This window comes from Etheostoma cragini, chromosome 24 (assembly GCF_013103735.1).
Source record: "Etheostoma cragini isolate CJK2018 chromosome 24, CSU_Ecrag_1.0, whole genome shotgun sequence".
Taxonomy (NCBI): domain Eukaryota; kingdom Metazoa; phylum Chordata; class Actinopteri; order Perciformes; family Percidae; genus Etheostoma; species Etheostoma cragini.
Genome location: NC_048430.1, coordinates 1,764,856 through 1,788,443, shown reverse-complemented (window position 1 = coordinate 1,788,443; position 23,588 = coordinate 1,764,856). Strand labels below are relative to the sequence as shown.

The 23,588-nt window shown below is 39.6% G+C and overlaps 1 protein-coding gene across 3 annotated transcripts in view; it reads left to right on the top strand.

The window, feature by feature from the left end:
• The window catches only part of LOC117939252 (neural cell adhesion molecule 2-like), a 291,147-nt gene that overhangs the window by 117,651 nt on the left and 149,908 nt on the right, over positions 1 to 23,588 (top strand). The gene's annotated exons all lie outside the window — the stretch shown is intronic.

Here is a 23,588-nt window from a genome sequence, read left to right as displayed (position 1 = left end):
AGTTCTGAAGGCAAAAGGGGGTCCAACCCGTTACTAGCATGGGGTACCTAATAAAGTGGCCGGTGAGTGTATGTCTCCCTTGATCCTGTCTACTTCTGTAGTAGCAAAAAACTGTAATAACTGAATGTTGTAGCTCATGATGGACCAAGCTGTCATAGTAACATGATTAATGTAAATGGAAAGCATCAAAGCGTATAATAGAAACAAATTGGTAAAAAAAAGAAGTTAAAACTCGATTGTACCGTAAAATTAACCTATACAAGCTACATTAACTCAGACTTAATAAGTAAAAGTAAAAAATGCTAGGTTCTAATAATAAAAAATGAAGTGTAAAAATACATGTCTTTATAAACATGTTTAAAATACAGGCTTTGATTTTCTCTGCACTCAAGAAAAATTCAAACTTGGTCACTATGCATGAATTTACCGTTAGATTATTGGGCCATAGCCAGCTTGTTGTCAATGTTAATTATTCTTGGAAGTAAGTGCCTAATGTTTGTGTGTTTGTGCACTTTGTTCTAATTATGATGCGACACACTGGTAAGCACATTAAGAACTCGTGCATTTTTGTTCTCGTTTTTTCTGATGTAAACACTGTAAAACACTGGAGTGTGGCAATCGTAAAGGAAATTTATTTTCCCGAACGTTTGCCTGTGAGGGGGTGAAGGAGGGTGCACTGAGGTTATGTATCCTCTCCTCCCTCTGAGACAGTCATCAGTGGTCCCTGTCCACACCAGTCCAATTAGGACAGTAAGTCAAGAGTGCTTGTGTGGGCCATCATAGTGTCATTTACCGAGCTGCCCGGTCTGTGGTCACACAGGTTAAATCATTCCCGCGCACACGCTCAGAGTGGCTTATGCAATCAGCTGAAGACAGTCTTTTGACCCTCTGGTGATTATGTACTGTCGATAATGTGTCTATATATGTGTGTGTGTTTGCTTGTGCTTGTGTATGCGCGTATGTGTGCACGGGTTCCCCTCCATTTTCACTAATGTAATTACAACTCTTGTCTAAGAAAAGAGCTCATGATGTCACTCTTCGTCTCTGCTGCTATATTTTGCTGTTCTCTGTTCAACCTATTTCTCGGCCTTTTTCTCAATAATATATGAGAATTACATTATCTTTGTTAGTGGAAATGTGTTTTCTTCTCCTGCCTTTTTTCAGCTGGATATGGCGCTGTTTGCAGCGTGCATTGCATTCAAATTAGACATTAAAGCTGAGAACATGATGAGAATGTAGAGAACATCCTCGCTGACAATCCTAATTGCATTATAAGGCTTGGCAAAGGAAATGATTGGTTTGCTCTTCCAGCTTTAGCTATCTTGCACAGTAAGTGTTAAGCTTAGGTGATGATGAATGAACATGCTTCTGTGTGTTTCTGATTTTCATATCAATGTCCCTCATTGGGGGATATTAGAGGCAACTCTTCTTCTGATATTTCTGCATAGAGCACAAGTTCACAATCTGGAACAAATTAAAAGTAATTCAAACATGTTCTAGGTAGCTCTGTGCTGTTTTTTAGAAATGAAATGGATGCTCTTTAGTATGTGTGCATGCACATTAGTTTCCCAGGGGTGCGTCCTATCCTGATTTTGATCATATTGCTGACAATATTTACATGGATTTCTAGTGGGTGAACCATTGTGACACATTATGACACTTGTTCATGTATCCTGTGTTACGAGGAGTGCACGGTCAATCCTAATGTACGGTATCTCATCCTCTATATGCGTATGTGAATCTGAGATGTTTCTATGAGTAAGTAGGTACAGGGTATTGGCCTTGGAGCCATGCTCAGAGATCCTTCATACCTTCTGTTGAGCTCTGTTAAACAAACAGTTGACATGATAGTTGTCGCTTGCATTGTTGTACTGGAACGGTTCTGCATTACTACGGAATAGGACTTAAATGTTAGATATGTATGAATTTTTACAGCGAGTTTGTTTTTTAAAACTATTTCTTACACATAAGTTGCAGTAGATGCTGTTGTAAGGTCTTACTTTTGACTACGGAGCTACTTTAAAATAAGAAAAATGACTGGAAGTATGTTTGGTTTTCTTTCTGCCTGAATAAGACTTTCTTTCAACTTTCTAACCAGGAGCTTCTCATCTGGTTCCACTCAGAGCCAAGGTTTCTTGTTGGGACTGCAGGAGCTGTCCTTGGAGCTGAGATCACAGCTCAAGGCTTCCTTTAGAAAACTGTATTGTGTAGTATACTTGCAACCAGTAAGTGTTCACACAGAGAGAGACACACTTCATATAGCCCCAGAAGGGATTCCTTTTACTCCTTACTTATATTACAGCATCACTCAATCCATGAGGGTATTTGTTTGCCTGACAAGATGTCAAATCCCAGGATATGCATTCTTTTGAGTTATTTCAGCTCAGCGTGGGAGTAGATATCAGTTGAATTCATGTTTGGGTCTAATTCAAGGTTGTTTCTCAGGGGAAAAAGCAATACCTACTTTTGTTCCAAACCTGGCAAACGGTCAGTTCCGATTGGCTTCCTTTTTCACTGCTGTCGCATCTTATCAGGTCCCAAACAGGCGTAACAGGGCAAAAAACAACCATGGCAGACAATACATTAAAAGCCTGGTAGATTTCAAGACTGATCAATGAAAGAAAGACCATATTGATGTTTTTAATTCCCATATCAACACCTTTGTCTTTATCTTAGAATTGAAACAAAGGGAAACAAAGTGCGTAAAAAGTGTGTGTGCGTGCGTGCGTGCGTGCGTGCGTGCGTGCATGCGCGCGCCCGTGCGTGCATGCGTGCGTGTTAGTGATAGGGATGGGCAATATGGAGAAAATTTAATATCACAATATTTTTGAAAAAATACATCAATATCAATACCGCAGCAATATTGTAGTGCTGACTATTGGTGCTTTCACAAAATATTTACACAATGAGATTTAAGAGTAATTATCAGTAATGTATATATAATGACTAAGTGTGTAAAGGCAAATAACAGAACAGTTATAATAGTCTGGTAAGTTCAGAAAATGACATCACTTTACTGTGATGCAGCCTTTAAAACCAGGAAAAGACAACAACTATTTAATATTACAACATTACAATATCCAAAATCTAAGATGAGATCTAGTCTCATATCACAATATCGACAGAAATCAACATATTGCCCAGCTCTAGTTAGTGGTTTAAATGATGGCGACAGATAAAAAGGAGCTTAAAAGGCAGTTTGTTGGGCGACACTGGCAAGAAGGTACCCGCCTGCAGAGATGAACCATTTATAATGGGCAAGAGCAGCATGATACTCCATTTCTGCACTTGTTTTTCTTCACTTGTTTTTGAAAAAGCTACCAATATCTCAATGAGGAATACAATTGTAGAGCAAGCTGGATGTCCACTCATGTTGACAAATGCGCCGCAGAGGCTTTCATGCACTCACACACACAGCGAGAGGAACATTTTGGGAAGATGACCACATGACACACAGAGACAGTCATAGGCAGGAGGGGGGGCCTCAGAAGGATCTATCAGTGGGAATGGTTGGAGCGCACATCAGACAAGTGAGATGACAACGGCGTCTCAGACAGATGAATCAGCCAAGTCGCTGGGAAAGGAGCGTGAAAGAGATGTTCACATTGATCCATCCATCCTCGTCAGCAGCCAGCGTGCTACCCGGCTGTCCGCTAACCTGACGCATGACACATTCACCCACCCACAAACAGACATGCACTGCTATCAGAGACACTTACCCAGTCACGCATGCATGCACTTTGCTTGGTTGTAACATCTACAAATGTTCTCTGTCTCACACACCATGAGAGGAAGGGAGTTTGCAATATCTTGTTGACATTTCCATAGGCACTAGGAGTAATTTATGTAAGGTTAGCTTGCTCCCAGTGCACTAGGCCAGAACACAGTAAAAGCAAACAGAGGGAGAAAGAGAACAAATTGCTTTTTTAAATTGCTCAGACAAGGGGTGCTCCTTTTGCTCCATTAGGACAAAGTGCAAACACGGCTACAAAACAGGGGGGGCAAACCACAGGAGTGTGACTAAATCTAATAGCAATACCATTTGCCAACGTAGATACCGATGGGCTTTCGGTATCTGCATGGAACTAGTTTGATCTGGAGAGAAAACATTGTGATCTTGCACAGCGCTAAGCTAAATGGAGCTGGTATTTACCTACAAAGTAGTCTATTTTCAGCTTGCAAGGTGAGGATAACTTTGTCTCATGAGGGACTAAGCAGGGACTTATCTAAAAATACCGGTAGAAGCAAACATGTTCTTTATTTTTATTTTTATTTGACTTTTACATATCACTCATGTAGTATTACTCTTGTTACTGAAACAGCCAGCTTTTGGTTGTTTTTTGTTTCAATCTATGAATAGTATTTGCTAAAAATTGCGTGTTATTTTACTAATATCCTCCTGTAGTGTACACAAAGAACACCATTGGTGTGCTGACTACACCTTCTTTACTGTGTTTGCCATACTTTGTGTATGCTACATTTTTACTTGACCTCATGCTGTCAACACACACCGTGTTTCACATTTAAATACCATTTTTCAAACTTCTGTCTCATTATAGATGATGGCATGATTGTTAATAATTGCCTACTGACCTACCCGTTAGGAATACAGTTTGCTGTATTCTCAGAGCTTCCACTTAGATTTCTGGGAAAGGGATGGAAACAAATCAGTAACACACCAAAGCTTTTACATCATTTAAAGTACTTAGAAATGTTTTACGGTGCTGTGTGGCACAGTTGTAGCTTGCAGTGCTTCAGTAGTTTTGCTCCAATAAAGAAATTGGGGCATGCAAGATTGTGTCTTACAATCAAAAGATTCTAATGGGTTCTTCCTCTTGGGAGCATGGTTGTGCTCAGCAAATCCCACGGATATCAGGCTTTTTTGTCTTTTCTTGTCATGTCATGGCATTCTGGCTGTTGCCTATACATATATGATATATACTGTATAATTTGTCCTTGAAACTGTGCTACAGTAGAGGGCCTAATGACAAAAATAGGACAAGATCCGTTGGAGAGAGGTAGGCGGAGAGCATGAAAGACACCAGGACTAAAATATTCATGGGGACATGTATCATGTCTATAAACGAGCATCTCTTACTTTCTCTGCTGTAACTTAAGTTCTGATTTCATCAGATGAGGCCATTTGTAAAATGTAGGCATGGCAAGGACTTCAGGGGGAGGGCCCTACTATACACGCCAGAAAAAGTCTGCAACATTGTTTAGCCTGTGGGGTTCTGCACAACATTGCGTAAGAGATTGCAATGCAAGCCTCTATATTGCTATTAGGAGTATACACACTGTATGTCAAGGATGTATAAATAAACTTCAGCTGGAGTCCAATTTACTACCGCAACACTGTTGACCACATCAGTGATCTCCTTCCATTCCGCATTCTTCCTACAGCCTAATACCAGTGTTCAGGCTGCCAAGCAGGACACACGTTACTGCAAATTAAACTGACATGTCAGGGTTTCAATCTCTGAGAAGTGCCGCTTCTTAGCCAGACCACGTCTTGCCATGTTGTAAATAGTAGGGGCGAGTCCTCAAAACCGAGAATATATTGGGGCTTGATATTTAAATTACGATCGTTTCCAGCTGCTGCCGTTATCAATGTACGATCATTCTTACGCTCTGATTGGTGTGATACCAACAATTCATGAATCCCACGTGAAGCCTGCCGTAAGAGGATTTCTGCGCTGGTTTCTACGTTAGGTTGATAAATGAGGGCCACTGTGTGTAAAGTACAATATACACTTTTCACAATTTTCGCATTTGAGTTTGAGATTATTGGCATTGTGTAGTGATCACCATTGACATGAGTACACATTAATTAGCGTCCCATGCATCTTCTGAAAGCTTTAGTCAGTGGTCATTTTTGAGAGTAAGCTGCATGACACTTTGAGCTGTTATAAGTGAAAATAAACTGTTTTACAAAACAACTTGTTAAAATAATCAATAGTCATAGAGTCATTAAACAGATTTTGATTTTGACCCCTCGTTAACTATGGTGTCTCTTTGGGCTTTGTAAAGAATACCTTAATAAGGCAGCACCAAACAATGTTTTCATCTCAGCAGATGTATGGAATGACTCATGATCATAAATTACTTTGCATCTGACAAAAGAATATAGACTGAGGAAAAGTTACAGGAGATGTGAGGAATACAGCAACACTCTACTTAAGTGTGTACTTCTGTTGAAATGAAATATTATTAAATAAAGCCATGAAGAAACAGCTGATGTCTGTTTTCTTTCTGGTCGCTCCAACATTTCAACCCCCCGTGGTTCTTGGCTGGACGATCACCTTCAAAGCGGCCTGTCTCTCCTCCCTGCGTAGCACAGCGCCCGATACCCCTGTGGAGAGGGTGAGCTATTGCCTATCTACAGGAAGGCGCCCTGTGGTGCTACCATGGCCTGTCCATGGCCCTATTTGGGCTGAACTTCAATGGATGCATGTAATCCTGCGCTGCTCGTGTGCTTGTCTGGCCCCACCAAGGACCCTCCTTGGAGGGAAATTTGACGTTGTAGGGTGGCAACAAGGACATCTGGCTCTCCTTGCGTCGGAACATGCTCAGAAATGGAGGCCAACGCATTCACTGAGTGCACAGCAGAGAAAAAAAACGTCCTCAGTTTCCTCACTGAGTATTTGTATTAAATTAGACACAGCACAAGGCTAATTGTTGACACAGTTAACATAATCTTCTTGTTGACATTGTTTAGGAGTTGTTGCAGAGGGTTTGGGAATATGTACATTCAATTTAAGATGGCAATGAAAAAATGTAAAGGTCCCATGGCATGAAAATTTCACTTTGAGGTTTTTTTCCCCCAGCCTGCCTATGGTCCCGCAGTGGATAGAAATGGTGACAGGAGTAAACCGAGCCCTGGGAAAATCATGCTTTTATCTCCAAAAGCATTTCCTACATTTCCCGCTTATGTTGGTGAAAGTTTGTGGCATTATGACTGCAAGGCTTTGCAGTGCATCATGGCTATAGCTGAGGACTACTTGCGTTGTGATTTATCTTTGCAGGTGATGAAATATGCATTTTCTAGAGAAGCATAGTCCGACAGTCTCAGTGAACGAGGCACTTGTAACGATAAGACTATGACATACTCTGGTGAAGTTCAAGAGACAAGTCCACAACACATTAAATATGATATAGTATCTACACTCTGCTAAAACCAAGCTCTGCTGCAGCCAGAGAAGCTTCTTTTTACTGTTTGTTAGTGGGATGATTCATTGTTATCAGATAGACAGGCACAGTAGCGACTTCCGAATCTTTTCTCATAAGCATTTTTTATGCTCTGAAGTCGGATAATCACACCAGTTTGCTGCCAGCAAAGCATTGTTTCCTTATATTTGTCGACCATAGCCATGGTATTCATCCAGCAAATACTGTAAAAAATAGTCTGTACCAGCAGATTCTTCTAATATCGCTCATTTTAATAGCTATTATTCCACATGTATAAAACAGAAAACTATTTTCCTAACAGGGGCGATAATGGTACTGCTGTATAACCGTGTTGAGGTAATTCTTCACCTGTGCCTCCCCCCCACCCTTATCTTCCTGCCATCTTGTGGAGTCTCCTCCCGTCCTGGAACACTGTGTTCCTTTGGAAATATGAGGAATGCTACACTGCTGACAGCCCCACTGCATCATAGGAAGTGCTGCTATCTTTTGTCTAAGGTAGACTGTAAAACCTTCTCGATAGTTTAGGAATTCAGGAGTCTGTATTCAGGAGTCTGTAGCAATTGTGCTTCTAAAAGATATGTAAGGTTTGTATGTGTGTTCATGAGCTGAAATAGAAAATGTGATAACTTAATTGATGTCCACCTTTTTCATTCAGTCATTCAATCAACTCTAACCCAAAATTGGTATTATTTTACCTCAGAATTGCTTTCATCTGCAATACCCCATTATGCTAAATGCTATATGCATTAGAGGTGATTTTGCGACAATGGTTTTCACAAAGTAGGTGGACAAGTGTCAAATCAAACCTGTACTTTAGTTCTAATAAATGTGCATTAGTAAGAATTGATGTTTTAATTACATTTCTAGCCAGTAATGTGTAAAACTAAATAGCCTTTTCTCATTGGCCGCTATAATTCTGCCATTGCTTCAAGTAGTACGTAATTGTGAGTTATAATATATTTTATATGAATATGCTGCAGAACGCTTTGTTGCTGATAATGTGCGGTTTTGGCACACTAGGTGAGGTCCTCCCAGTGCAGCCGCGGTGCCCTATTGTTTTATAGTTGTTCACAAAACAAAGACAGCACATCCCTAATGTTAAGGGCAGAAACACTTACTACGCTACTTAATTTGCACTTTGATTTACGCGTGACTCAATCACACCAGCTTTCAGACTAATGGTGTCTCAAAGCACTTTATTTCATTAGGCTTTAATGGGTTTCTAATTGTGTGCATTTAATAAGAATCAGGAACAAAAAGTAGGAGAGGCCTGCAAAGATGAACGCCCAGGTGCACATGTACAACATTCTATCAAAGCGTTTAAGATTCCTTTACATTGCTCTCACCCGGGCTGAGTGAAAATAAGCATTTGCAAAAGCAGAATTAGCTTAACATTCCAAGATTATTAAGATTACATGCAAGAATGATTGCAAGAATACCCACAACACCATAATGAAAGTATAGTCTCACACTAAATGTTAAGTGAGAGTCAAACAATAGAATTTAAATAGAAAAAGCGTAGTTTATTTTTGAACACAGGAAAACATTGGAGGAGCACTTAAAGCAGACACATATCGTAGAATGAAGTGAAGGGTTAGATGTTTTTTTTCCCTTGAAAGACGAGTGTTCAGCTTCCATCTGTCTCGCTGATGAAGGTGCTGAATACTACCTGCTCTAACAATGCACCGTCTCCTATTGGTGAAAAGCTGACAGCGGCCTGAATGCTGACACATTTGTGCACATTCTTTTAGAACTTAATCGGCCGAGTATAACGGTGCATCTACAATCACAGTTAAAGTGATTGTCTTGGAGCGAGCCTTTCTCATGCAAGCCTTCACTCCCACTGTACACTTCCATACATGATGCACAAAGCAAATGGTAGACCTGGAAATGTCAGATAAGGACAAAGGCGCCTAGCAAGAAGTAATTCATGACTCCCATAAAGGAGGGTTCCTTTTGTAGCTGTTTTGAATGTTCTATCTTGTGCTAAATGAAAGTATATGTCCAGATTATTACCCATAATTATAGTTCCTTCTTACTATGTAATAGTCTTAATCTTTTCTGCTTTCGATAAAATGATTTTGGGCAAGGTGATGACAGGTCATTGCTGCGTTTTAAAAATTCACTTAAACGCGTTCAAATGGCATTAAGACAACTACTTACCTACCACACAATCAGGACAGTACTCCCCCTGCTGTCACACACGTTCCCCGGTCAGTCCCTCCTCAACACTGAGGTGTCCAAACACCCCGCATGGCTGTAGAAGACATCCATTCACCATTATTTTGGGACTCTATAAGTGCTGTGCAAATGGTATCAATCATTTAAAAAAGCATCACTTTTATGACAAAGAGCTGGGTGGTCAATGAGAAAAGCTGTGGTGTTGTGCACTTTGGGAACTGTAGGCGTCTGGTACACTTCTTTTGTCTTTTTTGCCTCCCACAAACTTCAAAAGTACAATAATTTATGTTTTTGACCACTTAGGGCAATGCAACAACCTGTAAACACAGCTGGTAAATGGTAACCATGCCAGATACATACGTAGCTACAGAGTTTCTTGCCGTTACTTAAATTTGTCTGATGATTTTGGTGTTGTCGATTACCAACAGAAGTCCGTTGCCGTTTTTGTGTAAATGACCCTTCTACCAGTAACATTTCTTTCAGACAAGGAAATCAAAAGTGTGGTGTCCTAATTATGATGGGCTGCGTATCACTGTATACAGTAACCCCACAATACAATTCATGCGGCAAACACGAGTATTAACATATTTTTCGTAAAACAAAATGTGCACAAAAAACCTAACTCCCTCATTGTTTGTGGCTCGCCGCAGACACACTAGCAGAAAGGCACTGGTCCCTTTCACCTAAACACTTTTTTTTTCCCCCATGTTTGTTCCTCTTTGCATCACTCTTTCACTCTGCTCCTACCGACGTCCAAGACAATCTGCAGAGCCGCACGGCCAGTGGGAGAGCTGCAATCCATTGATGTAAACAGCAAAAGATAAAGATAAATGTAGGGAACATAACTGGAATTATAACACTAATACTCACACGTCTGTTGGGGACTATTTTTAAGCACCACACTGTTATTTATTCCTAGTGCTTAAAAGTGGCAAAATAACATTAATGCTGCAAACACCAGTGAACAAGTCATATTTCTTGTGTTGCTTTTGTATTTTACGTTGCAGTGATGGATTACAGCTTTTAAAGGAAGCAGTGTCTCTCGGAGGTGGTTTCGATGTGGGAACAGAGTTAGAGATAGCAGAGTCTAGAATAACCTAGAAACATACGTGTGTGGTGAAAATCAACATCCTTTTATTTCATTCCATCATGGTGCTGTATCTCTGAATGAAAAATGAAATCACATTTATAACAAAGTGAGTATAATTAAATATAAAAAGGAGTGCTTTTAACACCCTATGTGCAGCAATGGGAAAGTGTGCAGCCGTTGTTTAATCATCAGACTTATGATTTCAACACCTCAAATTTGCACTTCATTATATGAATAAAAGTTGAGACATGGATTATCAACTTGTAATCGATGCCCCAATTAGGCTGTCTTTCTAATTAAAACATTGTTTTATTAAGGAATAAGCTCTGCAGGCTGAGGAGTTAAAAGTTAGATTGCTTTGAGTAAATGACCATCCACCTCCCTTACTAACTACATTAAGAACCCCACCAAGGAGTTCGGTTTGTTTAACAGCAGGACAACTGTTTTCTATGAAAATTGGTAAAAATGTGTAGCATGGGCCAATAAAGAAACCTTTACATTTTGCAGTAGATCTGAATGACAGGCGGTTATACAAATTATTTTTCAATTTTGTGCGCCCTTGTTTTGTTTAAATACAAACAAGGATGTAAGCTAAGCAGCCAAACAAGATTATTTTAGCACAAAATAACAGTCAAATTCAAATTGCTTCCCTATAATATATATATATATATATATATATATATATATATATATATATATATATATATATATATATATATATATATATATATATATATATATATATATATATATATATATATATATATATATATATACACACACACACACACACTAGGACAACATTGCTCAGCATTTAAATACAAAACTGTTTATTTTGTCTGTGCTTTGGTGTTTTAGTACAATATTGTGAATTTGGAGGGATAAATATGGCACTATATGTTTTGCTGTGCGAGCCATATCAACCGTAACTAAGGGGTGATGATGCTTAGGTAACTATCAGTTACTCCCATTAAAACATCTACATTCAGTCCACATGCATCTAATTAAATAGTAATTCATGGTATTTTGCTTTAAAGCACCCTTCAGTTTGGATACAGTGCCTTGTTCAAGAGCACTTAAGCGATATGTGGATGATGCAGTGTTGGACACCCACCCCACTTACTCTCGCTACAGAGCCATTCTGTCATTTCAGTGCTGCAGATGAAACCTTTTCGGTTGCTGGTCTGCCAACGTGTCGAGCCTGAGCAGCCGCCCACGCTATCATCCAGCGATTAAGTCCCCCTGGTGCTGTAGAGTTTGTTTGCTCAGGCAAATTCAAAACAAGTCTCTAGAGGAGAGAAAGAGACAGACAGAGAGAGAGACAGTAGTGGTAGGAGGCATAGTGTGAAAACAAAGGAGATCATAGAGGTGCACAGAGCAAGGGAGAGCGTGAGAGAGGAATGCTAAAAGAGAGAAGTGAACCTCGCTTTCTGATCCTTCTCCTTAGTCTTTTGTCTCATCAACAGCAAATCAGAGGAGGCCGATCTCATTTACATCCCAGCACACGTTTGCCTCCCAACAGCCCCTGGGGGATCCCTAATCAACCACAATTGGCAAGCTGTTTTTTTCAAAATGAGTCTTTGATGTGAGGGTTCAACATTTGTTTTTTTTATCTAATTATATAATAGGCAGGCCAGCCATGTCATGGGGTAAAGCATGCACAGCTTTCCAATGAAACAGCAAATCAGAACAATGCTGTTATTGTCCACTGGGAACCAACTGCGAACCTTGCTTAGATAACAGGATGGCTCACACGCTTTGAAGTTATTCTGCTGTGTTTGATTAAGTTTTTTTTATAGGGCGGTATAATAATTCTGGTGTTTTAAATCCAAAATTATTAATTAACCACAATACAGATGTTTTCCCACTAGGGCATCTCACATCTTTAGAATTTCCAGCTTTCCTCATTTTTTATGACAATTGTAACTAGGTCGCAAACTTGGATCTTGAGTACTGTTGAGTTGAAGACTAGTTATATATATAATCATAATACATAAATTAAACAAGTTTGTTTTTATGATTTCCAATATGACAAATATTAAGATTATTTTTGTGAATAAGGTAACAAATATGTGTTTACTGTTAATCAAGTTCTTTGAATGTGAATGTAAAGGTTTAAAAAATAAGGATGTAAAATAGCATCAAGAGGAACTACCGAATGGCTACTGGAAAAGCATTTTCTTCCATGTAAAACATGTTATATCTGTCAGTGCTACTGAGATATATAGTTATCCATTTGGCTGAAAAATGTATGACCTGCCTGCTCTGTAGCTCAATCCTCAGGAATCTGACAGCTGAATACATTTGCTGATACTTTTTTCTGCCCTTCTTTTTTTTTTATTGGCTCAATTCCAATATGCCCTTCATCAATATCAAAGGTTTTCTGATTGCTCAAAATTATGAGAAAAATAGATAGATGAACTATATTATATATAATAGGCAACAGCTGTTTGTATCAGTGATTGGTGAGTGTATGAATAGTTGATTAACAGTTACAAACATGGTGCATCATATATCTAAATTGCATTTATTAAGAGAGATTTGCATACTGCTTTAAAAAATGGAATGTGTGTAAGTCCTGTACTTGCATACACACACACATATTCAGGATGCACTTAATACCTCTCTTCTTGTCTCCCTATTAATACGTTCACACCTTCTTTATAAAAATGACTAATGCCTTAACATACAACTAATCTTGTAACACCTCGCAGCGCTTGCCAAAGCTATAGCAAACATGCCTGGTTTTCTAATTTGACTGTAAAGTGACTGCACGGAATATCACAGCAACCGCCAGGAAAATACAGGCTCTCTGCAGTCTATCCAGCAGTGTGCTCACGAAACCAGAATATAATGCCCTGTGTTTGTGTGTTTGTGTTCTTATTTTAATCATAAACTCAAAGCAAAATGAAGTCTTTCTGGAAAGTTTTCCCTTCTTAAATGTGGTTTAAATTACGATGAGGACTGGTGTAAGGCAACATAAGCCTCCAAGCAGGTAATGTCCTGCACTGTATGTACAATCAAAAGTATAGCAACACCAATTGAGAATGTCAAAGCATAAACCAAAAAGCAGCTGATTGAGTGTGGAGGTGAAAATAGCATTTTTGGATGTCCAGGCAGCAGATCTGTTCAGTACGGGTGAGGTTGTACTTCTGTATTCTATTTCATAATAGGAGCCTATGTTTAGCTGTTGATACATTTCAGATTAACCTTTTCTAAGTCCCTGGTTTTATCCCCCAGCCATGCACTCATACATTCATTTGTAAACATGCAATTAAACCCATCATATAATCGTCATGGATTCACCAGAGGAGTTCAACTAAATCTTATTAGACGGGGAATCATGTATAAAGGCAGAAAAATAAAGTCACTGCTTTTGATGTAGCAATTCAAAAAGCCCAATATATTCTAATAATCTTCAGTTTTAAAAGAGCCAATATAATTAAACCAAACTCTTAAAATGCTTTTGTACTGTAGATACTTGAGCGAAATGGGCTTTATTGATTATCCTTACTGCTGAGAATGTGCCAAGCGTTTGTTTTTGGCTTTATTTTCATTACACCTGAATGCCATCTGTTGTATATCTTTCTACGTGCTCTCAGTGTTTTACATATCTCACAGTTATACTCTTTCCACTAGTCTTAATTGTGTCTTAAAAGATAGCTTGAGGTTAAAAGTCTTCACCATTCCACAGAAACTTCTCAGCATTTCTGTGCCAAAGAAATCATCTCTCTCAACAAAATAATTTCCAGCACAAAGAAACCGTGCTCTGTATTTGGCCTCCCAAAGGAAACCAGCTTGGAGCAAGGGAGTCTGTTTGGTTAAGTTCATTAGAGACAAAAAAATGTCTTCAACTTTTCCTTTGGTTTTGAAAAACACACGGTTTTTGTTTATTAGCGCCACTGTCTTTTATCTCATCAGTGGTCATCTTCTTTGCGCATGCTTTAATCCCACAGTCTGAGTCAGGGTAATTATTTAAATAACTTTTACTAATTACTCAGCGGTTGCTCAGAGGGAAACCTAAAAGAGTCAAGGATGATTAACGACAGATAGAGATCTGTAAAACATGAGGCAAAGTTTCACCCCAGTGACAGCTAGTAATTGGAACTTTCGCGGCGTGAGAGTGGCCATGCTGTGTGGAAATTTAACATGGCAGAAGCCTCTCAGTCACCTTTCATGTATTTCCCTCTGCTTATACAGTGGCCACCAGTTAATAAAGTGAAAGGTTATTGGAACAATTCTCATGTAATCACAATCAGAGAGAATCCTTAATTCAACCGTATTTAGGTTGCCCTTTAATTATTGTTTGTCATCTTTCTTTGTGTTCTCCTCGGCGCAAGGACCACCCACAAATTTTGGTGTTACTATTGCACTGGACAGACCTACCTTATTGCATGATCCACAGTCAAAACTCACCATTTTTAGTGCTATATCAAATTTTGTTGTTGTTTCCTGAAGTGAACACAACACAAGACAACAAACAGAGAGTTGAAGGTGAGGGACATCACGCGCCGTCAGTTATCCTGGAAATGTACTTTTGCTGATCCAGAGTATGATGTTATTGAAATATATGTGGCCAGTTCTTCTCATATTTTGTGTTACTTTTGTCCAATGTAATGGGAAATACGGAGTTCCTCAGGCCTCAGTAAGTGCCTCAAATTCTTCATTAACACATAAATTCCTTACATTATCTTGGTCATTTGCAACAGACCCTGGGCATCTCCCACCATTAAAGTTTTAAAGCTTCTTCATAATGCATAAGGAGTGCCAGAGGCTCCTGAGTGGTGTGGGCGATGTCAGGTTGACTAACCCAGGTGCTGAGGGGCCTGCTGTGCTCCTGCTGCAGCACTGTCCTCCTCAGCCAGAGAACCTCTTCCTTCTGTGAAGGGCATATATGCGCACAAATGTCTTCACACATCCTTTCTGTAAACACGTTTACGATCCCTGTGTTGAGTGAGGCCATCCTTCTGTGGTGCAAGTATAAAGAATTAATACTCTGTGAATGTGAATTTGGTTGAGGTGAGAGACTTTCTATGTCCATCATTCTGTGACAGTTTGAAGCCATAATGTTGCAGCACTATACTGAACACTGTGTGGTATTTCTGCTTTTACGCGGGGTAAGCTTGTTGACATTGACTGTCTTGCTTAAGGGCACATAAGCACGGCCGGTGTTCGCCATCCCTGGGGCATGTAACCAGGTTTATCCGGTTGAGGGATGGTGTCTCAAGCCCACACTGCCCGGCTCAATTCAGCTTCATTGATCTCACTGTCTGCCAGCTCCCTGCAGGCAAATATTTATAAGTTAATTGGGCTTAAAGCCGCTCCTCTTGGCGGGAGCGCATTCTGGCGACAACTCAATATGGCCCAAGTGACTGGCTGCAGTGCTGTAGCATCCGAAACAAAGGCCAGTCTCCTTCATCGACTCCTGCCTCATGTGCCTGGGGTGGAGTCTGTTATTCATAACAAGCAGGCGAATGTAAAATGTGTGTGGCTCAGTCACAGGGGCATGGTGATTGCATATCGATGCTCTTAACGTTTTAACCACGCTCTAATTGCAGCAACATAAACGCAGGAGAAGCATGACTAATGCTAATCAACAATAGGACACGGCTATCGCTCCTCATATTGTTTGCTTTTTTACTAAACACATGAGATGTCATATCTTATTTTCCGCACATTTGTCATGGCCACCGCAATATCGTGTTATTTTTTCGGTGCTGTTTGAAAGGGATTATGTACATCGGGGAAGGTTGTCTTATCCTGTCTCTTTTGTAGCAGTATTGACCCTGAGCGCCACATAAATATTCAGTCCTTTTTCTGAGGATCAACAATTTCCTAGCATGTAAAATCGTCAGTGGCTTTGTTGAATGGATTAATCAATTATTGATTTGTGGTTGGTGTGGACCATGCAGTTCAGCTGAGAGTCCAGATTGTATCTGCAGATTGTGTCAGAGTTGCTACTTCGTCGTCATAGAGACAGCTCAGAGGACAAGAGAAACAAAATACAAATTAAATCACTGAGAATCAGCCTTGTACCAATTAGGTGCTTGAGGCAATGAGTGAGCCTGAAATGCTGGGAAACGTTTTGAACAGCCAACATAGCTTCACGTCTGCTGTCAGTTACACATTGTCTACGTAAATGATGCACATCGCAAGATTGGTGACATTTGCTTGCAGACAGCGAGCCTCATTTACTGTGTCTGGAAAACTTTAAATTGGCTCTTAATTCGTTTTTCCTGAAAGTAGGTGATTTGATTGTGCCTTTGAAAAAAATCTCAGCTCAGTGTTTTTTACCTGCTGCCCGCCAACTTCCTAACTTACTGTAACATTAGACCCACTTTTTTAGTTATTGTAGTTATTCTATTACATTATTGATTCTGGTCCGAACACTAGACTTTATATGCATTTTTCAATGACATTGAATGGGCCACTTTGCCCTAAATAATAGTTATAAATTGACATAAATTGTCTTCACTGCATATATTATATATTACACAGATTATCTGAGTGTGATTGTAAACTACAACTTGACTAGGCGGTAATTCTAGTTTTAAGTTGTGAAGAGCATGTGTTCGAGATAAAGTAGGCTATTCGGATCCTTTTTCAACATACACTTTTTTCCTCAAGCATACTCGAGCTGTATAATATGATTTTTTTCTTCTGATTTAGACATCTTGTTTCCATGGCATGAGGAAAACTGAATTACCATAAAACATCTTTAAACCCTCTTGGACCTCTTCTTAAAACATGCTGGATAACTGAAGCAAATGTGCCCCGGACAGCCATATCACGGCTCTAGTTACTGTAAATCACAATGCTCTAATGTCATAAAAAATATATGAGCAGCCTTTGCTTTATGGTAACATAAAATCTTATGATTCTGAAGCTAGAATGGCCATGCAGAGGGCTTTTGGTTTTTATCAGGCAAGGCTAATTCTCTGAGAACCACTCATCACTGTGCACTGATGAATAACCAGATTTGACAGAATTAACAGCATCATGGCCGTGCGTGGGCACAGTTTTAATTTAGTTTGTATGGAGTGCATCTTCATAATAACTATACTATGTTCATGGGGTTTCATGAACCTCGAAGCAATTTGCATCAACCCAGAGTACGATTTGCTTTGTATTTGTACATGAAAAACATACACTATGTTTTCACTTTATACATGCTGTGCTCTTTAGTTCTGGAGTGCACTTGCATTGGAGTGCCTTTTTTGCTGGTTGTGAAAGCTGATTCTCAAATGGAAATGGGATTAATTAATCAGGGATATATTCTATATTGAATTATCAGGTTCAGTCTTGAGTGTTGCTTTCCTTTTGTCCTCTGCACATAGTGTAAATGTGAAAGTACTGATTGAAACAAGCATGCTGAAAAAGTGGACATCTTAAAACACTTGGTTTCTCATTGCAGTTCTTCCACCGAGCTTGGTTTCCATTTTCTTTTTTTGCTCTGTGCTTGTCACTGCTGGTTTTCTCTACCTTTTTCAATTTAAGGGATTTACTGCAGTTGGGTACTATTCATCAAACTTACTACACGTCGATCTCTAAAGAGGACTGAAACATACCATATGCCACTTCTTCTTCTGGTCTCCTGTAACAGCTGTTTTACTTCCAATGGGGGAATGCCACTAAGTAAATTTACTCAAACACTGTACTTAAGTGCACATTTGAGGTACTTGGACATCAACATCACCCATCTTTTCAGGTCACTTATCAGGTAATACTTCCACTACACATTTATTTTTGTACTTTTTCTCAAATATGCATTATAATAGTCAAATATATTTAAAAAAAAATCCAAGGCCCAGAGGTGATGATGCTTAAGACAGAACTGCATGAGCAATTATATACAAATGGAAATGGAAAAGATCCATGGGAATAATACTGTAAGTGCTATTTGTGTAAAAGACATTGTATTTAAACATGAGACCAAGCATAAATTGATTGGCATTTGCAGTAATTGTTGTAGTTTCTCAGCGTAGCCCTGGAATGACTTTGATTTCTCCGCCCAGTTGCACGGATGTGTCACTTGCAGGAATTGTAATCGCTACAATAAGCTGCACGTGCACCAGGGAGAATAAGCTGATTAAGCCACCACAGAGCCGCCGACTGTTGCATAGAGACCATCGCTCTCCGTTCATCACGAGACCACAGTTGTTCTGCTCCCAGGAAACACAGCCAGACACACAGAGATTAATTCTGAGCACTCGTACTTGGTCAACAAAAAAGAAGTGCATTACTAATTGTGTCAAATTCACTAGAAATTCTTCTAGGCAAACCAATGGGAAATGTGATGATTAGGTCAAAAACACTTCACACGAGCAGGTTAATACCCCAGCCCACCCATCAAAACACATGGCACACACGCTCTGAGCCCCCTACACAGTAGACCAGAATTTTCCAACACTTCGACTTTTTTTAAGGGTTGCTAGTGTGAAGTAAAAACATAAATCAATAACACATCTAGGCTGATCTGGGAGAGAGGGGTGTTGCCAACTGAGACAATTTTTTAACCAGGGAGAAAAAACAGCATCAGTCTCTTTAATGCACTGTTTGTCCTACTATGCACACAATTTTTTTTCTGATCAGTCAAGCAAAAGAACAGCCATGTTTTACTGCTTTCAAGTGCCCAGGCTTATGTTTTTGAATGTTTGTAGGGAGAAGATGTTGCCAGGTTACTACTCTAACATTAAACTTGAGGAGTGGGGAAAACATGTCTTTCGGCATTACACAGGAACATTTCTTTCTTTACCTGTTTCTCTTTCTCTCTCTCTCTCTCTCTCTCTCTCTCTCTCTCTCTCTCTCTCTCTCTCTCTCTCTACTAATTGAATATTTGTTAGGAAAATGCAAATAATACACCTCTTAATAGGCTGTTTGGCTGCTTTCAATTATGCAATTTCTGCCTTGACTCGTGTTTCTAAACCTGTTCACTAACACTTGAAAATATATGTTTTTCTCGCCTAAATTTTTACCTTTAAAAATGTGCTGCAGTTTCCACATGCTTTGGCCCTCTGGGATGACCCTGAGTTCATTGGGAAGTTAACACTCCCAACTTGTTGTTTCTAGTGGCATTGTGACACTAGGCCTTACTGACACAGAGCTACAGAGGTTAGAACACAGAATTTCTATTTCCGTCCAAGTAAATCATCTGAAAAATTAATAAAAAGCACTACTGTAAGCATATTATAGGGGCTATTTACTAAAATAGTACTCTAGCCACATGTCTCAACTTAGAACAGAAAGAATCCAGAAAAAAAATGACTTATAAAATGGATTTTATATAAATGTATTTCTACAGATATGTCTGTGCGTTTGTCTTATTTCTTATTTCTAAAAAAGCCCAAAAAGTGCTAAATACAAAACTTCTGAAATACAAAAACACATCCACATCACTCACAGATATGTCTGAAAGAAGTATAGATTTATAGAAATAAGTAATCATAATTTTATGAAATGGTGAAATGCCATCAGAAGTCCATATTTTTGCCTTCAGACAGCTGTAAGAGATCACAGGAATAGTTTTTGTTGGCCATGTTTGGTATCAATCAACTTGTCTTCTTATTGGCTACACAGGGATGCCAGTTTTATGACCTTATCTTCTAATTCGTGGGCTCCACTGTCAATCTTTCCCACGTGGGCCCAATGGGGAGTGTGAGATTTCATTTGCTTAGCTTGGGGGTATCTTGAGATAGGCTGATGCTATTGGCTGGGAACAGAATGTAACGGTGTCTTTGGTTTTGCTGTAGCCCGCCCACGGAAAAAGATACACATGATAGAAACCAAGAAATGATGCACCTATGCATCTAGATTTCTCTACATCAAAACTTGGGCTGAAACTACAAGATTGTGAGGGGACCAGATAATTATGGATTACAAGGCTTGAATATTCTAATACCTTAGGGTGTTTTCGATGTAGGAAACTAAGGTTTTTGGCGATCTTTTACCGCTGTGATTAAAGTTACAAGGAGACAGGTAGGAAACACACACTCGATTAGACTCAAATCTTTCTGTGTTTCTTAACTTCAGAACATGATTATAACCGTTGCAAGTCACCTTATTGCTTCGTGTGTGGGCTCGATGGAATCAGGAGACTTTAAGCTTTCAAATGATGTATGGCATGAGCGTGTTTATGACGGTTTAATGCTTACAATTTATGAAAGAAGTCAGCACTTCCGAAAAACGGCGAGTTTATTTCCCGTGGACGGAAACTGTCCGCCCAAGAAGTTAACTAACATTGACAAATAAACCTATAATTCTAACTCACTGAAATGACCATCGTAAAGTAATGTTCAGCTTTAAAAGAGTGAGTAAAATGTTAACTTAGTGTCCCAGTTATTTGGATGAAAGGTTTAATCTATATTGCATGCACACAAGGACACGCATGGCGGCTGAGAGCCACAAAGCTAGTGTAAATCCCCCAGAGGTGAAATGCAGTGATAGCACTGTTTCTATAGTCGGCTTTTCAAGATATCCGATTGTTTTTTTTCTCCTTGTGGCCAACACCAATCTCAATTTCTGTGAAATTGAAGTTCTGTTTGCTTCGATTTTGGCAGAAAAGTCCACTAACCAAAACAATTCAATTCAAGATCAAGTGCATAAAGTTGCATATTGTTTTTAGTCATCCATACTGTAATGTTGTTCAAAGCTGATTAATGAACTAATTGTGAAAGTTCATTCTTGACTTTGAAAATAATCTGAATTTAAGATCATGAGATAGTGTTGAAAGTTGGACCTTGGTCCATTAAGTGTGTTAGATATATGTTACATTTAAAACAATATGCCGATGAACCGGTGTGGAATATAATGATAAGGTCAGTAGGCCAGAATTTGTCTTAAAGTCTAAGTTGCTTCACAGCATAATGGCCCCTCCATCCATCCATCCATCCATCCATCCATCCATCCATCTATCTTTGTCTGCTTATTCGTTATCAGGTCGTGGGGGCAGCAGATCCAGTAGAAAACCCCAAACTTCCCTTTCCAGAGCCACATTAACAAGCTCCAACTGGGGGGTCCCGAGGCGTTCCCATGCCAGGTTGGAGATATAATCCCTCCACCTAGTCCTGGGTCTTCCCCGAGGCCTCGTCCCAGCTGGATGCACATGGAACACCTCCCTAGGGAGGTGCCCAGGAGGCATACTTACCAATAAAGGTGCAATGTGACCCAGACAGGAAGTGGGTGCTTCCAGTACAGGTTGCGTTAAACTTTCTGTTTTGAGCATTAGCTAATTTTGAAGTTTCACCCAACAGGAATATCTATCTAAAATTTGATAGCATTAGTCACCATAAATTAATGGTCGTACCTGATCAAGGATGGCTGTGGGGTGCAGTGAAATAAGTGTGTTTTATTGCTATTAAATACACTCAAGATCAAAGATCAAGGCGATAAACAATAAGAAACAAGTTATAAGAAATACAGTTTTAATTTGGATAATAATTCTATTTTGAGATTAATGTTATTTTGTAATAAAAAATAAATGTATTCAAACAGAAAATGCCCCAGGATTTGCATTCTTTAATAAAATATATGAAATATGAATTCAGAAATGAATTCCACCGTAAGAAATGAATGAATTAGGAATGCAGAGGATTAACACTACCAGCCTCCAGCAACAGTTTGTGTTCATGTAGTCTCCTTAGCAACTGAGACAAAACAATTAACAGCTCTATTTCTCCATGCATGTCACAAGTGACATCGATAAGACCCACAGTTATTAATAACTTTCCAAATACTGTGGACTTAAGGTATTTCTACAGCAACCGAGCGCTGCTATCTGCCGGGAGTAGATACTACAAGTCAGGGAGGATTGTCAGATTAGTGAGGTATCGGTAGCCAAACACACTCCAGTGACGTCTCCTCCTCTTCTCCCTCCTCTCTTTATTTTCTTTATTTTATCACTTGCTAGCCGGTGGCAATGCTTGGCCCCTCCTCTCTCATCTTTGCTGTCACTCATCTCTGTCTTTCTCTTTCTGCTAGGATTAGCTGCAATATCTACCAGGGAGACTGGGCCAGTGGAATCCCAACCACATCACACGACGGGCTTACATTTGGAAAACAAGCATTAAGATAGGGGGGATTGAGGATGAAACCCTGCTAAAAAGCAATGTGTGCACAGGAATGCCGGTGTGTGTTTGTGCATGCAATTGTGTGAGGCTAAACACTAGGGAGCTGCGTGAATAGGCAGCTAGGTAGGTAGCAATGGGAGGGGAAGGTGAAGTGCTCCATTGTTGAGGAGTTAAAGGGGATGCCAAACCTCTTGTAACAGCCTCTGATTCCCACACCTAAGGATCAGGTGCGGAGACACCTGTTGGAACGGCAGGGGGCAAAAAATCCTGACAAATTTCCACTCCTCTGTTTTGTCGTTCCCTTTTTCTCACCACAGACTTTTCACCCACACTCTCTCTTCTCATTCTATGTTATTCTCACTTCTCCTTTCCCTTTTCTTTGTCACAACAGTCTGCCGATGCTATTCATTTCACAAGCAGGGTGTAGGAAGAAGCATTCTACCTTGAGCTATGCTTCTGCAAAATCGGTGCCATCGCTGGTAGTACGGCTCAGTCAGATTTAAGCAAGCAGCCTTCTGTTCCCCTTTTTATCCCTCACTAGTTTGATGGTTTGTAGACTTTCTATTTGTTGCACTGATGACATTCCCAGTAGCAACACAGGGAGATAAAGAAAAAGAAGTAAACCCAGAACAAGGAGTTCTTTTGAAGAAGAAAAAGTAACATTGATTCAGAATGTATTTATTTATTTTAATTTAGGTTTCATTGTATTTTGAAAAGAATGAGTTTGTTTGCTATCATAAATTACTCAGCAGGCGGAACAATGCAGTGCACTTTTCAGCACCCTAATCAACTGAATGAGTCAGTCCACTGAAAGCAACCACAATGAAGTCTTTGTCAGTGATAGTTCAGAGCTATTCGAGTCAGTGTACAGTGTAATTACATCTTATAACAGTCTGATTAGTTCTCAGTAGGGATACAGTGGTGGCTCTTTCTGTGTTTAACCTTGGAAGGGAATGGGGGGGACTGAATGGCTTTTTTGTCTTCCAGTTACAAAGACAAAGGACATGTGCATTGATTTTAGACGTCACCATCCAACTCCGGACAAGACGACTATAGAGGGAATG